The 17,292-nt window shown below is 43.8% G+C and overlaps 1 protein-coding gene across 6 annotated transcripts in view; it reads left to right on the forward strand.

Annotated features, from left to right (window-relative positions):
* Positions 1 to 17,292, forward strand: part of CDIP1 (cell death inducing p53 target 1) — a 35,299-nt gene that overhangs the window by 7,223 nt on the left and 10,784 nt on the right. Inside the window, exons 2-3 of one of the 6 annotated variants that reach the window (XM_077828256.1) lie at positions 4,695 to 4,807; positions 7,210 to 7,295. The exons of 3 other annotated variants lie outside the window; for them this stretch is intronic. The gene's annotated coding sequence lies outside the window, so the exon portion shown is untranslated. Of the gene's footprint in view, positions 1 to 2,573; positions 2,601 to 4,694; positions 4,808 to 7,209; positions 7,296 to 17,292 lie in introns of those variants that run through there. 2 more of the 6 variants (XM_077828258.1, XM_077828257.1) reach the window with 2 other exon arrangements.

Here is a 17,292-nt window from a genome sequence, read left to right on the forward strand (position 1 = left end):
ATGCTTTCTTGATGCTTCTGTGCTTCCTGGTGCCTGAAATTGCAGTTCTTGACAGTGCTTCCTGCCTTTGACTGACAAGGGATGCTGTTAAAGATTTTCTCAGTCTGTCCTGTGATCTTTTCTCTCTTTCCCAATCATCTGTTTGTTCTAAGATGCAGGATTGCAGCAGGGGCATATTGTTTCCCTGGTATTATGGTAAAAAAATCCTCCAGGGATTGTTTGCGTTGTGCTTTTGCAGTTCTGTGTTACAAATAGTACCACTGCTTGGAACACTTTCAGAGTCTGAAGCGATCATCTTTCTCTAATACTGTTGCACCTATCCATATGTATATCATAATACTTTTTTAAAGCCTTGACTATATCTCTCTAATTCTCGGGTTGCTGTCAGGCTTAGGTTTTCACTGATCTGCCATGCAAGACAAAATTGTGAGGGTTGTAGACAGTCCCACAGTGCATCACAACATTGCATTGTACCATCTCAGCATCTCAGAAACCCTGCAAGTTTTGACCACAGGGATAGAGGAAAATGCTTTCCCATTTTAAGCTAAGGATAATTTTGGGAGCCTCCTCTATTCTATATTAACTTCACAATTAGGAAGATTGTGTGAACTAGTGTGAATCCTTTCGATGGCTTTCTTAATTAGAAACAGCCTGTGTAATTTTTTTAAAAATGTGTGTGTGGGAGAGGGCTTCAGGGATTCTTTTTATGTTCTCTTTGAAGCACCTTGTGCTGGGTGATGCAGCTTCTCATAGTGGAGAGCTATTAAGCTTCTTCTGGGAGTTCATCAACTTACTGCACTGCTGACTGGAAGAGGCTTGTTTACCAATGACAAGTGGCACGTGCCAGGCTGATCATACTGTCTCCCATCACTTGTTGCTGGGGCAGTTTGAAGTTAATTTGTATTAGACACAACCAGAGACAGATTAAGGTAACATTGTATCAAGAACAAAACTGTATTGATCAAGACTCTTGAAGTATTGCAGCCCATGACTTGAAATAACTGCTGCTTTTTATAGAATCTTGAGGCATTGTATATTTTCTCAAAGACTGGAGTTACCAATCGCCATTAAACTAACAAAAGTAGGACAGAGCTTGGAACACAGAGTGCAGTGTTTCTGTTAAGAATCCCCTCTGTTTTTGGATATGCCATGTTGTTTAGCCAACCAAACTAAAAACCTTCCTACTCAAGAAAGCGCTATAAATGTTCCACTACAGGAGTAAATTAACCGCTTTGAGAATAAATTATTTGATGAGATGCTACATCCATTTGTGTCACATTTGCAGTACACATTTTTATATATCACAGTCTGTTTAATAGCTGTGAACTCACAAAAACTAAATTCAGAGTTGAAACTTCCAACTGCATCCTTAAGTGAGCCAAATGGGATCATATCTGGCAGCTGATAGCCTGGTTTGCATATAGTTATTAATCTTTAAAACAAAGTTTGTGCCTTTATTGCTGCCTTATGATTATAAAGAGGAGCTCTCAGTTTAACAGAGCAAGCTTTCTGAAGGCTCAAAATACTCTTCCTGAAGTTGGAGAGAGCTGCAACCTTTCAGCCATCCTGGTCCTCCAAAAATCTTGCAAAACTCTGCCAGTACTGTGCGAGAAAGCAGGACCTGAGCTGCCTGCCTGTTCTACTAACAAAAATCAGAGAAGTATTCTCTAAACTGTAGATTCCATTTTCATCCATCTCAAAAGGAGCAGGAAAGAACAGATTTTTTTTTTCCACATCTGTGTGGTGCCATTGATTATGATGGTGTAAGTTAAGGATGGAGTAGGATTCCTTGACTCTCAATTTATTGGTGTATGGGATTTTGAGGCTAATCCTAAATGTTACTTTTAATGTAGGGTGGATGGGAAAGGGAGGCAGAGTGTAAAGGGAAAATATTTCACTAGATTTTTTTTTTTCATTTCCTCTTTGGAGATGCCATCTGAATACATTTGTCCTTTGGAAGTTGAAAGATTCCTTTGAAACACTTTGCTTCAAAGTATGATTGACATAAGTCGAAATCCTTTAGCAGTTGTTTCAGGCTACACGAATTCATGCAGGTTGGTAAGAGACACTGATAGGAGTTCAGTTCTAAACTGGCTAAAGGGGTGCTCTCATTGAAAAGGCAGGAAGAGAGGTTTCCCTGGAAGGGTTTCACAGCCATGGCACTTGGTATCAGTCTCATGAAGGAGTGGCTACTCTTGAAAGCTTTAGACTTAGAAACTTGGTCGCCAATAATACATTTACCCTTCCGAAACAGTGATGTTTTAATTTACACTTACAAAAAGGAGAGAAGGGGGAATTGGAATCACCCAAATTTTAGGCTTGGGGAAATCTCTCTCCAAGTCCTCCTGATTTGGCCGGCAGGTGTTTCTTCCACTCCAGATAGGCGGTAGTCCTTGTACTCAGGTAAACCCTTATAAATGCTCCCTTTGTCAGGTGAGGGGAGGCAGAACTAGAATGGGTAACTTTGTCTAACACCCACCAGGAAGCTGCATTTCTCTGTGTAGGAAAGCTTTATTCAACCTTGACTAAGAAATGGATAATATGTTTCTCTCCTACAGGATCTCTTGTGATGAAGGTCCTTATTACTAACTTAATTACAGGTAGGGGATTAGTACTCCTGATTTCTTCCTTGGTGGTGGCAGTTGGCATCCCTATTGGAGAGGGCCTTAGCAGACTCCACCAAGTTCCCTATTTTGTCAAATTATTGACAAATGAATCAGTGCAAGAGTAGAGCTCAAACTATTGTATTCCCAAGGATCTGTCTCAAGTGCTCCTAGCCTAGCTTCCTATAAAGCATCCCTCATAAGTAGGGCTTCTGTTTTTCAGGGTTTTTTAATTTCATTTTTCAGGGTTTATTTTTAACAATTTTTTGAGTTTTTAATGTAGATGTCCAAAATCAGGGTTTTTGGGTGGGCTTTCTTTTTGTACAGTATATGCTGTCATGTGTAATTTCTCTGTAATGTTCCCTAGTGCACTTTAATGTACTACTATTTCAAACAGCACTAGGGAACATTTTCACAGGTTTGCCTTCACAATAGGCCTGTCTACACTAGAGAAATGTGCACTGGTGGACCTGTGTAATAATTTTGATCAGTGTCATTTTGGAGGGGAGAAGGGGACAGGGATAGAGGCGAAGCTGTGTCTCTCTGTGATTCAGTCACTCCAGATTACCTGCTGGGGTCTTTGAAATGCTGCGGTTGGAAGGTGATGTTAATCCAACGTCTTGTGGGGCTTACTGTAGGATATCCCTGACTTGGGTGGGATTCAAAAGAGGTTATAATCAAAAGTCTGCATCCTTTTGCAATCAGAAAATATTTTTCTTGTGAATTTTGGTGCCTGTGGAAGTGTCACACAGATAAAGTGGAAGTAATATGGTCTAGTGGTACAGGCATGGGACTGGAGGTTGGGAGAGCTGAGTTTAGTCCTGACTCTCTCCCACCTGCTCATTGTATGATCTTAGGTAAGTCACTTAACCTTCCTTAAGAACATAAAACAGCCATACTGGGTCAAACCAAAGGTCTGTCTAGCCCAGTATCTTGTCTTCCGACAGTGACCAGTCCCAGGTGCTTCAGAGGGAATGAACAGAACACGTAATCATCAATTGATACACCCATCCCTCCTCTGTTTCCCCACAGTAAAATGGGAATAATACTTGCCTTCCCTTGTAAGGTACTTTGAGATCTTTGGGTGAACGTTATTTGTTGCTGTAGCAGACTTGGCCTAGTCTAGTGCAGGTAAGTGCTGCATGAGCTCCCTATCCCAGATCTGTCAGTGAACCTTGAAGTCCTGACTTACATCTCTTCAGTGGCCTGCTTATTGAGCCCCAGTTATGCCAAATGAAGGCGTGGCTTTATGTTAAGTATGTGTTTGTGGGGATCACACATTTTTCAGCTCATCCTGCACTTTCTTTTCTCCTGTTTGATGTATCACTGTACAGAATCAGGCCAACCATGTCCAGGTTGTGTCCCTTCTTGGCATCTGCCGAAGGGCTGCCTGGAGGTCTGGGTAGGGTCTTGAGGCCTCAGTGGCTTTTTGCCTCACCTGTAGAGGTGACCTGCTGCTCTAGCCCTGCCTGGTAAGGGAGACAGCGCAGTTAGGAGCAGGGAGAAGGAAGTCGCCTAACCGATAAGTTGTCCTCTCCCTGAAAGACTAATTCATGCAAAGGCCAAGAGCCCTCTGACACTCTGTACCTTGGGGGAACACCCAGCACGCCCATGTTCATCCTTGTAAAATGATTGTGTGGTATCCAATGCAAAGTTTGTTCCGTCGGGGGTCTTTGGAAGGCTCATGATGTACTGAGCATTGTTGTTGTAGTGTTGTTATAGTAATGTTAACTATATACATGAAATTATAACCTTTATGAGGCTGAAAAATGTATCCTCATGGCTTAAAGCAAGCCCAGACAAAAACTCTCCAGAAGCAGAGGGGCAGTTCACACCTCAACAGGGCATGGATGGTACAAACCAAGCCCAGCCTCACAGGAACAATAGTCGCTGGCCTAGGCAGCAACAGAAGAATCTGTTAGACTCTCAAGGGAGGCACCCCCCTTCCTTTGGTCAGTTTGGAACTGCGATGAGGTAATGCTCACCTGACTCTGAAGGGGTGGGGAGCAAAGCCAAGAGAGAAGAAAGGACATGATGAAAAAGAAGAGATATTTGCTATGCTCTCCATCTCTCTTCCACCTACATCTACAGACCCCACGCCAAGTGACTGAAATGCCGATGAAAGGGGAGATCCTTTCTGAAGAGCAGCCAGCCAGCCGGTGGTGAGAAGCATCTAAGTTTGTAAGGACATTGAAAGTGATAAGGTCAGCTTAGAATGCGTTTTGCTTTTATTTCATTTGACTAAGTCTGACTTATGCTTTGACTTATAATCACTTAAAATCTATTTGTTTATTCTACCTGGAGCAGTGCATTTGGATTGCAGCATGTCAGAGACTCCCTTTGGGATAACAAGCCTGGTACATATCAATTTCTTTGTTAAATTGATGAACTCATATAAGCTTGCAACATCCAGTGGGCATAACTGGACACTGTAAGACAGAGATCCCTAGGGTTGTGTCTGGAACCGGAGATACTGGCTAGTGTCATTCGTTTGCAAGTAGCTGGGAGCAGCTTACATGCCAGAGGCTGTGCGTGAACAGCCTGGGAGTGGGGGTTCTCACAGCAGAGCAGGGTAAGGCTGGCTCCCAGAGTCAAGGATTGGAGTGACCTAGCAGATCACTGGCCCAGATAACACCAGAGGGGAGCGTCATAACCTCTTTCCTTCCTAACCACAGAAGGATGAGTAGTGAATTGATGGGGATGAGAAGAACACTGAGTTGGGGGTGGTGAACTGGCAGAGAAGAGGGGCATGAGGGGAAGGCAAAGGGCCTAGTACTTCCCATACACGTACATGTGAAATTCTAACATGTGAACAAGAAAGTGTCTCCTCCAGAATGGAACTAGAGCCTTGTTTTGTGATGTAACCGAACCTTCCCTAGTGGCTACACTGAGCACTTCCCAAGCACTTGTGAGCAAAACTGGGTTCCGGCTTCCAGAGGTGAAAGTTTGGTGCTCTCGCTACTGCCCCCTTAGAGCCATCTCCCCAAACACATATCAGCTTAGCTGGGGAGTTCTGTTAGCTTCTGTGTTATGCAACAGTGCCTATGTGTGCTCCTGGTGTGTATGAACACATGTGTAGTGATATGTCTAGCACCCAGAAATGTGCAGGGGTAAGGCACACCACAAGCTGGCAGAGTAGACTTAGCGATAGGCACCCCTAACATTTTTCAGGGTATCAGAATGAGTTACCCCATGTGTGATCTGGGATCTTCCCAGTGTGTCCATGTGTTAATCCTGAGCTAAATTTTGAGGGGGCTTAGTGAGGCGCAAAATACAATGTGACTGCTAGCTCCAAACTGTTAAAAGGAACTAAATCCCTGTTCTGGCAAGGAGCTGCTAGAAGTATGGGTCATTCCAGTGCCTCTGCATTTAAGAATAAGCCTGCACCATCTGTTGTGTTCCATACCTTGTGAATGCAGGAAGATCTAATTACATCCTGTGAGCAGTAAGTAGTGTTTGCAGCACACAAGCCAGCAGTACAGCAAGTGCAAAGTTCTTCGCTTAGGAAGGAAAAATCAAATTCACAGCTACAAAATGGGGAATAACTGTCCAGGTGGTAGTACTGCTGAAATGGATCTGGGGGTTAGAGTGGTTCACAAATCGAATGTGAGTCAACAATATGAGGCAGTTGTGAAAAAAGCTAATACTATGCTGGCTGAATGGAAGACACGAGAGGCAATTGTACTGCTCTTCTTGGCACTGGTGAGGCCTCAGCTGGAGTACTGTGTCCAATTCTGGTTGCCACACTTCAGGAAAGATGTGGATAAATTGGAGAGAGTCCAGAGGAGAGCAACAAGAAGGAGGATATAAGGTTTAGAAAACCTGACCTATGAGAAAAGGTTAAAAAAAAAAATTGGAGATGATTAGCCTTGAGAAAAGAAGACTGAAGGGGGACCCCATAGCAATCAGTCTTCAAATATGTTACAACACTGGCAGACCAGATGCCAGCTCTTGCCTAAGTCCTATGGGCATTAGCTAAGAGCTGATGGTGTCACAGTTGGAGACCAGACCAGGTTACCTGTGTGTTCATTTTGCTCAAAATAGATATTAGTCTTATAAGAATGTATTTAGAGTCTATGAAATGCTTGTACGTTGCTGTGTGCATTAATCTCACTTATAATAGCTACATTCCCTGTTATAAGGTAATAGTTAAGTGTTTGCTCTGTAACTATCAACCCCCACATTCAAGAGAGAGACATTACTCAGTGTGAAACACGGGAGGTATTACCTCCTGTCCAGCAAAAGAAGGCCCATAGACACCAGACAAACCATTGTGGAACATCAGAGGACAAAAGACCTTGTTGATTGCTTCCCCCCAGACCCGCATGAAGAGGAGATGTGCACATGAACTTGTCCATCTTGAATTCTGGGGGGAAAGGAATAAAAATCCATGACAAGAAACCTCATCTTTTTGGCTGTTTGACCAAAGACACTAAACTGAAACCAGAGATCCTCAGGGGCTGCCTCCTGCGGCTGCCCTGAGAGACACTTTGAACTGACAGATCACTACAACTCTGTCACTCTTAGGATTTAGATGATAACTTATTTGTGTGTATATGTTTGCTTGCTTTAATTGGTAAATAACTGTCTTATTTCTTTTTCCTAGTGAATAAACCTATGGATAGTTTATTACAGGATTGGCTACAAACATTGTCTTTGGCATAAGATCTAGGGTACCAACTGATTTGGGGGGTAAGTGACTGGAAGCCACCTGAGTGTGTGGTGGATTTTTTTTTTGTGTGGGGGGGGGTGTGGTGATAAGTGACCATTTATCACTAAGTCCAGTTTGTCTGGGTGGCAGGATAAACTGGAGAGTCTCAGGGTACTGTCTGTGACTCCATGGTAAGACTGTTATAGTGATCCAGGAGTTCACCTTTGTTATTGGCTTGGTGAAATCTAATTATAGAACATACCACCAGCTTGGGGTGTCTGCCCTGTTACTGACAATCTGCCCTCAGGTAGGCACTCACGGTCGTGAGCCACTCCAGACAGTGTGACATGTTAAAGTCTGTTTTAAAGAGGACAGTGTTCAATATATTTTCCATGTCCACTGAAGATAAAACAAGAAATAAAGGGCTTAATCTGCAGCAGGGGAGGTCTAGGTTAGATATTAGGGAAACCTTTCTAGCTATAAGGATAGTTGAGCTCTGGAATAAGCTTCCAAAGGAGGTTGTGGAATCACCATTATTTGAAGGTTTCTAAGAACAGGTTGGACAAACCTGTCAAGGATGGTCTAGATTACTTGGTCTTGCCTTAACACAGGGGACTGGACTAGATGACTCTTGAGGTCCCTTCCAGCCTTACATTTCTATGATTCTATAAGCTCCCTTCTGTGGAGATATCTTTAGCAGGGTCTGTGTGTCACCTTTTCACTTAGCACTATCTCATGGCCCACAGCTCATTAAGTTGATCTTCCTGAGTGGGTGCCACGTGGCTTTCAACTTCTGGTTCACCCTTTTCCCCCCATCTTTATCCTCCTGGTAGACAACTACATAAAAACAATGCAGCATCTGGTGAGAAGCAAGCAACCTCCTCCAAGGCTGCAGGGTCCGCTTAATTGGGATTCAGTTTCTCTATCTTAGGGCATGGCTACACTTGCAGATGTAGAGCGCTTTGAGTTAAACCAGCCTTGGTGGAGCGCAGTAGGGAAAGCGCTGCAGTCTGTCTACACTGACCGCTTCAAGTGCACTGGCGTGGCCACATTTGCAGCACTTGCAGCAGCATTGGGAGTGGTGCATTATGGGCAGCTATCCCAGCGTGCAAGTGGCTGCAACATGCTTCCCAAATGGGGGTGGGGTGGAGTGTGACAGGGAGTGTGTTGTGTGTATGTGGGGGGAGAGAGAGGTTTTTTTGGGGGGGCTGAGAGCATGTCAGCCTGCTGTCTTGTAAGTTAAGACAGCAGCAGACTCCCCTCGTCCCCCCCACCCCCCTCTCACACACACACACACACACAGCATTCCACACTAATGGTTGCTTTGTCTCGGAGCAGATAAGCAGCTGGCTGTCAGAAACAGAGCTTTCAAAGGGCATTTCCGCATTCCTGTAGCCGATTCCAAACAATGACAAGGGTGGCCACTTGACTTAAGGGGATTATGGGACGTTTGCGGAGGCTGATCAGAGAGCAGTAAAGCAACACCTCGTTCACACTGGTGCTGCGGTGCTCCAGCAGGGGCGCAGCAAACGTTATTCCACTCACCGAGGTGGAGTACCAGCAGCACTGTAGCCGCGGAGTCAGCGCTCTCCATGCCTTTGTCAGTGTGGATGGGTAGTGAGCTAGTGCACCCGGGGCTCCTTTATTGTGCTGTAACTCGCAAGTATAGCCAAGCCCTTAGGTACTTACCATTGTATCTGAGCACCTCACGATCTTTAATGCTTGCCTGCAACACCCCTGTGAAGTAGGGCAGGGCTGTTATCCCATTTTACAGATGGAAAACTGAGCCACAGAGAGGCCCAAGGTCACAAAAGAAGTGGGGCAGGGAATTGAACCCTGGTTTCCCAAGTCCTAGGCTGGTGCCCTCATCATTGAACCATCCTTAGTGAGTGTTTATATATTGTCTTTCTCTGGAACATTGCCTCAGTGATTATGCCCCACCCGCATCTCTGTTAGCCCAAGGAAGGTGTCCTGAAGCTGTGCCTAGCTTAACATGCTATTCAGAATCTAAGGTCTTCCACTGCCAGGAGTCCACCTTCTAGATAAAAGTTTTGTCTTTCATAAGCTTTGGTTGAGTATCTCCAGGCCCTTTGCAAATATTAGCTAAACCTCACACCATCACTGAGTTAGTGTTGTCATTTTGCAATTGGGGAAATTGAGGTACAGATAAGCTAAGTGACTTGCCCATGGTGTCTCAGCCTGTGGCAGAGTTGGGAAAAGAACCCACGTCTCCTGTCTCCCAGGGTTCTGTTTTAACTGCAAGACCATGTAGCCTTGCTAGAAATGACCATGGAATCTGAAAAATCAAAAATCAAACATCTGACTTAGAGGATATTTCTCACAAGTCTTCAGTAACAACAGCCATGTCACATTTATAGCAAGCAAGCACAACTTCCCTAGTGCTAAGATCAGAATATCTGCAGAGAGAGAAAATGGAAAAATCCACACCCCTGAGCAACGTAGTTAAACCGATCTAATCCCCGGTGTAGACAGTACTAGGTAGATGGAAGAATTCCTGTGCAAATGGGAGACCTCTCCTGTCAGCGTAGGTAGTGTCTACACTTTACAGTGAAGGACGACAGTGGTGGGCTGCAGCATTTCAAGTGTAAACAAGCCAACTGCGGCATGAACTCGGCCTTGTCCTTCCTGCTTGTTTCATGGGATACATTTTATTGCAGTAAACAGTAACCTATTAAACTGTACATTCCAGCAGAAGAAAATAGGAAGAGAAGCACTTTGTATATGCAGTGATGAATTTTCTAATGCTTTGCAGAATTGCTGCATTTGGAGTTTATCTAAAATAGGAACATTTATCTTATTTCAGTCAATAATATGTTAAACCACAAAACAATGTAACAAGCCCATCATAGATTACTGCTGGACAGACTATTAGACTACATTAGTTATAGTGCTATGGACAATTGTTATTTGGGGTTTATGAAAATTTAGACTAGAGATTAGATCCAGGAATTGGGCCATATCCAGTTGCCACTGAAATCAAGGAGAGACTTTCCACTGAATTTATGGAGCATTTGATTGGGCCCACAGTGAGATGTGCAAATTTCTTTGCCAACGTGTCTCAGTTCTGGCCTTCAGCACCCCTGCCATTCTAGCTTTGGAGCTGTTCTAGAGCAGAGACTTGTAAGGGATAGAAGAATTAAGATTTGGGTTCTGCTGTTCATTTTAAGTGAGTTAATTATATCCACTGTAACACCCAAAGTATACTGAAGCCTGCCCTTTGTGTTCTGAATCCACCTCACTGTCAGCGCAGGGCAAGACAGCAAGTAATTGTGGGGATATTAATTTCTCAATGATTAATGCTACAGCCTAGTTTGCGTTGTGCTCTGGGTCTCCATGTTATTCTTAGAAAAATGTCTGAAGAAACAAATACAACTGCTTTGATGGTGCAAAGTATAACGCGTGTCTGAGCTTTCCTTGTGTGCTCTTGTTTAGCAGTATCAAGGCTGGGATTTGGTTTCTGTTTAAGGTTTTAGTTTTAAGTGTTGATTAAAGAGCTGCAGCCTAATTTGCTGTTTAATTTTTAATTTTTTTTAAGCAGGCTTGTTTTAAACGTTCAAGTTAACCATCTCCTGCTAACTCTGCTCTGGCATTGCCAGTAGTGAAGACAAACAGTGCATGATCAAAGCAGCCCACCTGGAGGCACAAGGTCCTTCTGAGTGCTCCTCCCACGGTGTAACCCTTTGAGGGATGCTGGGGGAGAATCAGCCTTTGTTTTCTTTGGGAATTTATTTGCAGTTTTTCCTGATCTCTCTCGTTGTGGAGTTGGGTGGGAAAAACTAATCTGATTTTCTAGCTGAGGAGCAGGTGAACCCGAACAGCAGCATGCTGTTTGTTTCGTTGTGCTTGTAATTTATTTCCCTGGGAATCTTGCCTTGGATGCAGCATCTGGTTTTCAGTGAGGTTTGTACTGCTCATTTAGATTTCCAGCTGCGTTAACTGAGGCACATGGAAGGTCAAGTGACTTGCCCAAGGTCACTTGATAGAATGAGTGGCTAATCGGTGACTGGAACCCAAGATCTTCCTGCAGAGAAATGCAGGCTGTAGATCAGGGATGGGAAGCATCATCTGTCTGACTCAGATGGATTTGCCCAGGTGAATGTCGTTATTTTTCTATGCAGGCAGCCCTTTTTGTTTGTTTGTGTTTCGTTTGTAAGTACTGCTTTTGTCCTGCTCTGCAAGCGGGTCTCTCCAGCCCTGCACCAAAGAAGCTTGCCACCCTGGCAGCAGCAATATTTCTACAGCTGGAAGCTGGCGGTAGAGTGTGAGTGGCAAATTCTTTTTGGGAAGAGGGTGCCAGTGTAGATTTGGCTCTTTCAGCATGGTGTGGCTCCGCTCCTGGAGGATAATGCTAAATACATACAGCCTGTGCCCAGGAAAATACAGTAGAGTAGCTCAGAAATATAACTGACCTTTCATTAGAGCTAACTGGATTTCTGACCATTTCCGCTGCATATGCAAACTGTAGTCACACCCTTTTGCTGTCTTGCCCAGTATCTGGTGGTAACAAGTGTTGGTTTGCGAGCAGGTACTCTCAATGGGTGAGAGAAAGGGAGTGTGCGACACAGCCAGGGTGGTGTTTAGTTCAGCTGTCAGTTATTTATTCTTTTCCTCGCTTCCCAGCATACTCCCCAGACTGCAGAACATGCTTTAGTTTTATCCTTGGTAAAATATATTTAATGTCTTTAGTGCCTTTGATCTTCAAGGGTTCCAAAGAGCTTTACAAGGTACACATTCCTGAAAAGAGACCTGTAAAAGAAACTCAAAATTGGGTCTGTGCCCTGTTTTTTTGTTGGAGGAAGTGTGGGAGGATTCTGCTTGTTGAGCAGAATCAGGAATCTTGAGCCTTTTGCTCTCTGCTGTGCTGGAGATCTTGTTAGGGCCCAGAGATGTACAGTGGAAGCATTCTCAGTCCTTAATTGAGGGGCCTGGGATGCTAAATCTGTAACAGAGTTTTAATTCTGTGGGTTTGTCAGGTATTGATTTAAATGAATTTTAAACCAAACAAGATTTAGGAAGTGATTTTTATTCAGATTCTCTATCTCAATGGCTTACATTTTGTTTCCTTGGTGCTTATGATACTGACTTGTAATCCTAGTTTTGCCACATTAGCCAAGACCTGAATTGCTAATGAAAAATCAAGCGGAATGCTCCCTGCTTAACAAACAAAAACAAACATGAAGGGCCTGAGTTTTATTTCTCAAATACATCAGTAGCAAAAAAGGGCTGTCATAAATATAAAGGGAAGGGTAACCATCTTTCTGTATACAGTGCTATAAAATCCCTCCTGGCCAGAGGCAACATCCTGTTACCTGTAAAGGGTTAAGAAGCTCAGCTAATCTGGCTGGCACCTGACCCAAAGGACCAATAAGGGGACAAGATACTTTCAAATCTTGAGTGGGGGAGGCTTTTGTTTGTGCTCTTTGTTTACGTGGTTGTTCTCTCTTGGGACTGAGAGAGGCCAGATAGAAATCCATCTTCTCCAACCCATCCTAATCCAAGTCTCCAATATTGCAACCAGTATAGGTAAACCAGGCAAGGCGGATTAGTTTATCTTTTGTTTTATGTGACTTTTCCCTGTGTTAAGAGGGAGGTTTATTCCTGTTTTCTGTAACTTTAAGGTTTTGCCCAGAGGGGGATCCTCTGTGTTTTTGAATCTGAATACCCTGTAAAGTATTTTCTATCCTGATATTACAGAGATGATTTTTACCTTACTTTTTTTTTAAATAAAATCCTTATTTTAGGAACCTGACTGATTTTTCCATTGTTCCAAGATCCAGGGGTTTGGGTCGTTGATGATTTTGTAACAAATTGGTTAGGATATTATTCTCAAGCCACCCCAGAAAAGGGGTGTGTAGGGCTTGGGGGGATATTTTGGGGAAAGACATCTCCAAGTGGTCTGTTTCCCTGTTCTTTGTTTAAAATGCTTGGTGGTGGCAGCATACTGTTCAAGGACAAGGAAACATTTGTACCTTGGGGAAGCTTTTAATCTAAGCTGGTAAGAATAAGCTTAGGGGGTCTTTCATGCGGGTCCCCACATCTGTACCCTAGAGTTCAGAGTGGGGAAGGAACCCTGACAAGGGCACAAACCCATATTTTGTTTCCCTTGCAGGTTCGCTTTAGCCTTCCAGCTGAATGATCCTCAGAAGGGAGTTTAGCTCCTGATCTGTCATGAAGGCTGGCATACTGAACAGTCTGGTGCTACTTAAAAGTGACTTGCAAAGAGTGTGGAAATTGTTTCGTGGCTTTTTTGCTGCTTCATGATGTATAAATGAAACTTGACAGATTATTATGATTATTTTTTAATCTTAACAATGTCAGACATGTCAAGTTTTGCCTTCCCTGTTTTTCTTCTCGAGTCCTCCAAGAGGGCCTTCAGCCCTCCTGTGAAGGTGGAGGGAAAATACTGTTGTTAAAGATTCAGCTCCCAACAGATTGGCCAATGTTTTGCGTTTGCTGTAACAAAAAGCAAAAGGAAAAATAGAGCTTTAAATGGTCTGACAAAAATACCTTCCTCCCCCTATAGCTTCGATTTCAGCATCTTGTGATGTCACCTGCCACTAGCTCTCCAGACAGCCGTAGAGTCCTCCAGCAGAAACAGGGTAGAACAGACCATATGTTTCTAGTGTTAAAAACAAGCAGGAAAAACGGCTGCTTCTTTTTAGGGGGTAGCAGCTTTCTGCATACACCTTAGAGGAACAACAAGGAATGCATAGATGTTTCTTACCCTTTACATGTCTCTCTTTATGGGCACATTCTTCCAGTAGAAAAAGGGACTTGGTGTGCTTGGCAAGTACTTCCGATGGCCTCATTTGTTTATACAGAATTTAAACTTTCATTTACAAACTGATTCAGTTCTTAGCTCTTTTTTCTTTGTAGCAAAGAAAACATTCTGGCCCTGACCTGTTGTGCAGCTGTCTTGCTGAGTCTGCAAAATCACAACCTGAAACAATAGCTTGGCAAGGTGTGAACTGCCTCTGTTCCTCTTAAGAGGATGTTGATTCAGAAGCCTAATGATGACATTTTAATTGCTAGCCTTATTATCTGTTTCATTTCTGGTTATTTTAGCGAAGCTATCTTGCTGCCCACCATGTTTTTTCCAAACCGATCCTTGGAGGGGGTTATTTTCCATGACACACTGGTGTGCCCATCAGTGGGGTTCAGTTGTTGAAAGGGAGCTATGTGGTCAAAACTTTTCAAATGAAGTATTTAGAAAAAAAAAACAAAAACTGCGCACACACAACCATAGCACTCCCTTGGGGCCATCGTAATCTTTGAAACTAACGCTTTAATCGCATTGTCTATTACGGGGTGGCCAAACTTACTGGCCCTCCAAGCCACATACGACAATCTTCAGAAGTTCGAGAACCGGGACAAATCTGCCGGGAGCTGGGGGTTGGAGCTTCAGCCCCACTCCTGCTGAAGCCCTGAGCCCTGGCAAGTGCGTCCTACAGGGCCAAAGCCCTGAGACGACACCCCCTCCCTGCTGGGCAGAAGCCTCTACCGCACCACCCTGCTGCAAGGCAGAGGTCTTGAGCTTCCCCCCCCAGTCTGGTAGGTGGAGAATGGGGTCCGTGGGGGACTTCGTGAGCTAAACCCTAATGGTAAAAGAGCCACATGTGGCTCGCGAGCCAGTTTGACCACCCCGGTCTATTAGAATGGGCAGATCCTGCCTACCCTGGGCTGGAGCAGGTATTCAGTGGGACTATACAATACTGTAGTTTAGTATATCCCTTTTCTCTGTCCTCTGAAGATCCTCTCTCTGTCCTACCTCACTGCCTCAATCTTATAGCACCTTAGGCTTTCTCTACACACATTTGCTCTAGTTTATTGACACTCTTATTTTGGCTTAAAATGGGGCTTATTTCAGTTTAGTTTCCATCAGTTAAGAATAGACTTAAGCTAAACAGAAATAAGTCTTGTTTAAACTGATAGTGTCCACATACCTTTTGCAGCCCTTTAACTGTATCAGTTTAAAATACTTGCACCTTGAGTTAAGCCAGTGAAACTTTGTATATAGAAGATGAGCCCTTCAACTGATTGGTACAGCCACTGCCTGTCCAGCCCAGGGGGACTGGATGCATTCCTTTGGGAATGCGTCAGTCAGCACTGCTCTTCACTAGGCCACATCTGAGATACCCCATTCTCTTCCCCTCCTAACATCCTGAATGAAAGTGACTTACATGTTGTAGTGGAGCATTCTGACTTGTTGCAATTTGGAGGAAATGGCAATTTAGCAGCCACAGGCAGAGAGGGGTGAGCAGTTGGTGTTTTAATGGTTGCTTGAAGGGTCAGTCCCTCTGAGTATTTAAAAGATGGGTTATTCCTTAAGGGTCTTTATTCCCTATTTCCAGTGAGCAGAAGTTTGTCTCTCACACTGGAAAAAAAAGTGTATTAGCCCTAGAAACAGGAGAGAGGCTTGTGGCCAGGGTAATTTCTGGACTGAGAGTTAGGATTTAAGATATCTACTGTATTTAACTCTTGCCCCACCCTGCCAAAATCTGTAGAGGCTTTAAGGTGACTGGCAAACACAAAGTGTGGGTTTGTGCTCTCTCTCTCTGCTTTATGATTTATAAAAAAGGCCTCCTGGGTTTTTTTTCCCCCTCTCCCTGGGTTTTCATGTAAGACATATAGGTCTTGTCTACCCTGGAAGAATATCTGGATGAGTCGTGAATATTAGGATAATTGAGATTACAAGTACCAAGTAAGTGATACCTGAGCAACTGAGAGGGGGGAGTGACTTTTTAGAGATAAGATTAGGGTTTAAAATGTAATGGTTTTGTTTATCACTTATTTAACTCAAACACTCTGTGGGGCAAAACAGCTCTCTTAAAGGATTTAATACCTCTTCAGTTCAGTGCTGGGAGAGCTCTCAATCCATATGTGAGTCACTCGTGGAGACCCCAAGTACATGGAGAAGAGCAGACCTGACCTTCCTGTTATTTCAATGAAGCTAAAATGGGCATAAACCCAATTTCTGTCTTTCTAGGTCACGCGGATAGAATGATGATCTAGAGAGATGCTGCAAATTGATTAAGCTACTCTGAAATAAGTACTGCTTTCCCCCGGGCATTTGAAAATGGAGACTGGCGAAGACTGTAATTGTTCGAGGGGGATTTGTGGTGGATTTTCCCCAAGTGCTGCACTTATGATGCATTTTGAAATTACGTCAAGGGTGCCCTAGAGCATAAATCTAAGGGTTTGTCTTCATGTACTGGTACAGCTGTGCCACTGTAGCGCTTTAGTGAAGATGCTACTGTGCTGACGAGAGAGCCACTGTAGCGCTGTCTACACGTGGGGTTAGGTCAGTATAACTGTTACTCAGGGGTATGGATTTTTCACACCTCTGAGTGATGTAGTTATTCTGATATAGGTCTGTAGTGTAGATCTGGCTTAAGTAAAGAAATAGAGACATCTGAAGACATATGGGCCTTGATCAGTGGATCTCAAACTTTTGTACTGGTGACCCCTTTCACAGAGCAAGCCTCTGAGTGTGACCCGCCCCTTATAAATTAAAAAACACTTTTTTGTATATTTAACACCATTATAAATGCTGGAGGCAAAGTGGGGTTTGGGGTGGAGGCTGAGAGCTCACAACCCCCCGTGTAATAACCTTGCAGCCCCCTGAGGGATTCCAACCTCCAGTTTGAGAACTCCTGGCCTTGGTGGATTCACTTGCTCCCCTGGAGATATCAGAAGGTTCCTGGATGATTAAAAGTTTGTAAGAGAAGAGGGTGATGTATGATTGAATTGTGATGATGTGGTAAGATTTTTCTGCAGTTTCCTACAAAATTATCCTTGACTGGGTTACGCTTTGAGTGATCTATTGCAAAAGAAACAGGGAAGGTCATTGGAAAAATATGAGCAGAATAAACAGGCAAAAGGAGCTATAAGTCGTAACAGGTGGAAGTTAGTCTCTCCCTCCCTCAATTTAGCTTTCTGTGAAATGGGTATAATGCTTCACAGAGGAGACTTGCTGTATGTTTGAAGTTTCTTGAGAAAGGCGAGTGTTTGTTGTAT

Source organism: Eretmochelys imbricata, chromosome 10 (genome assembly GCF_965152235.1).
Source record: "Eretmochelys imbricata isolate rEreImb1 chromosome 10, rEreImb1.hap1, whole genome shotgun sequence".
NCBI classification, from domain to species: Eukaryota; Metazoa; Chordata; order Testudines; family Cheloniidae; genus Eretmochelys; species Eretmochelys imbricata.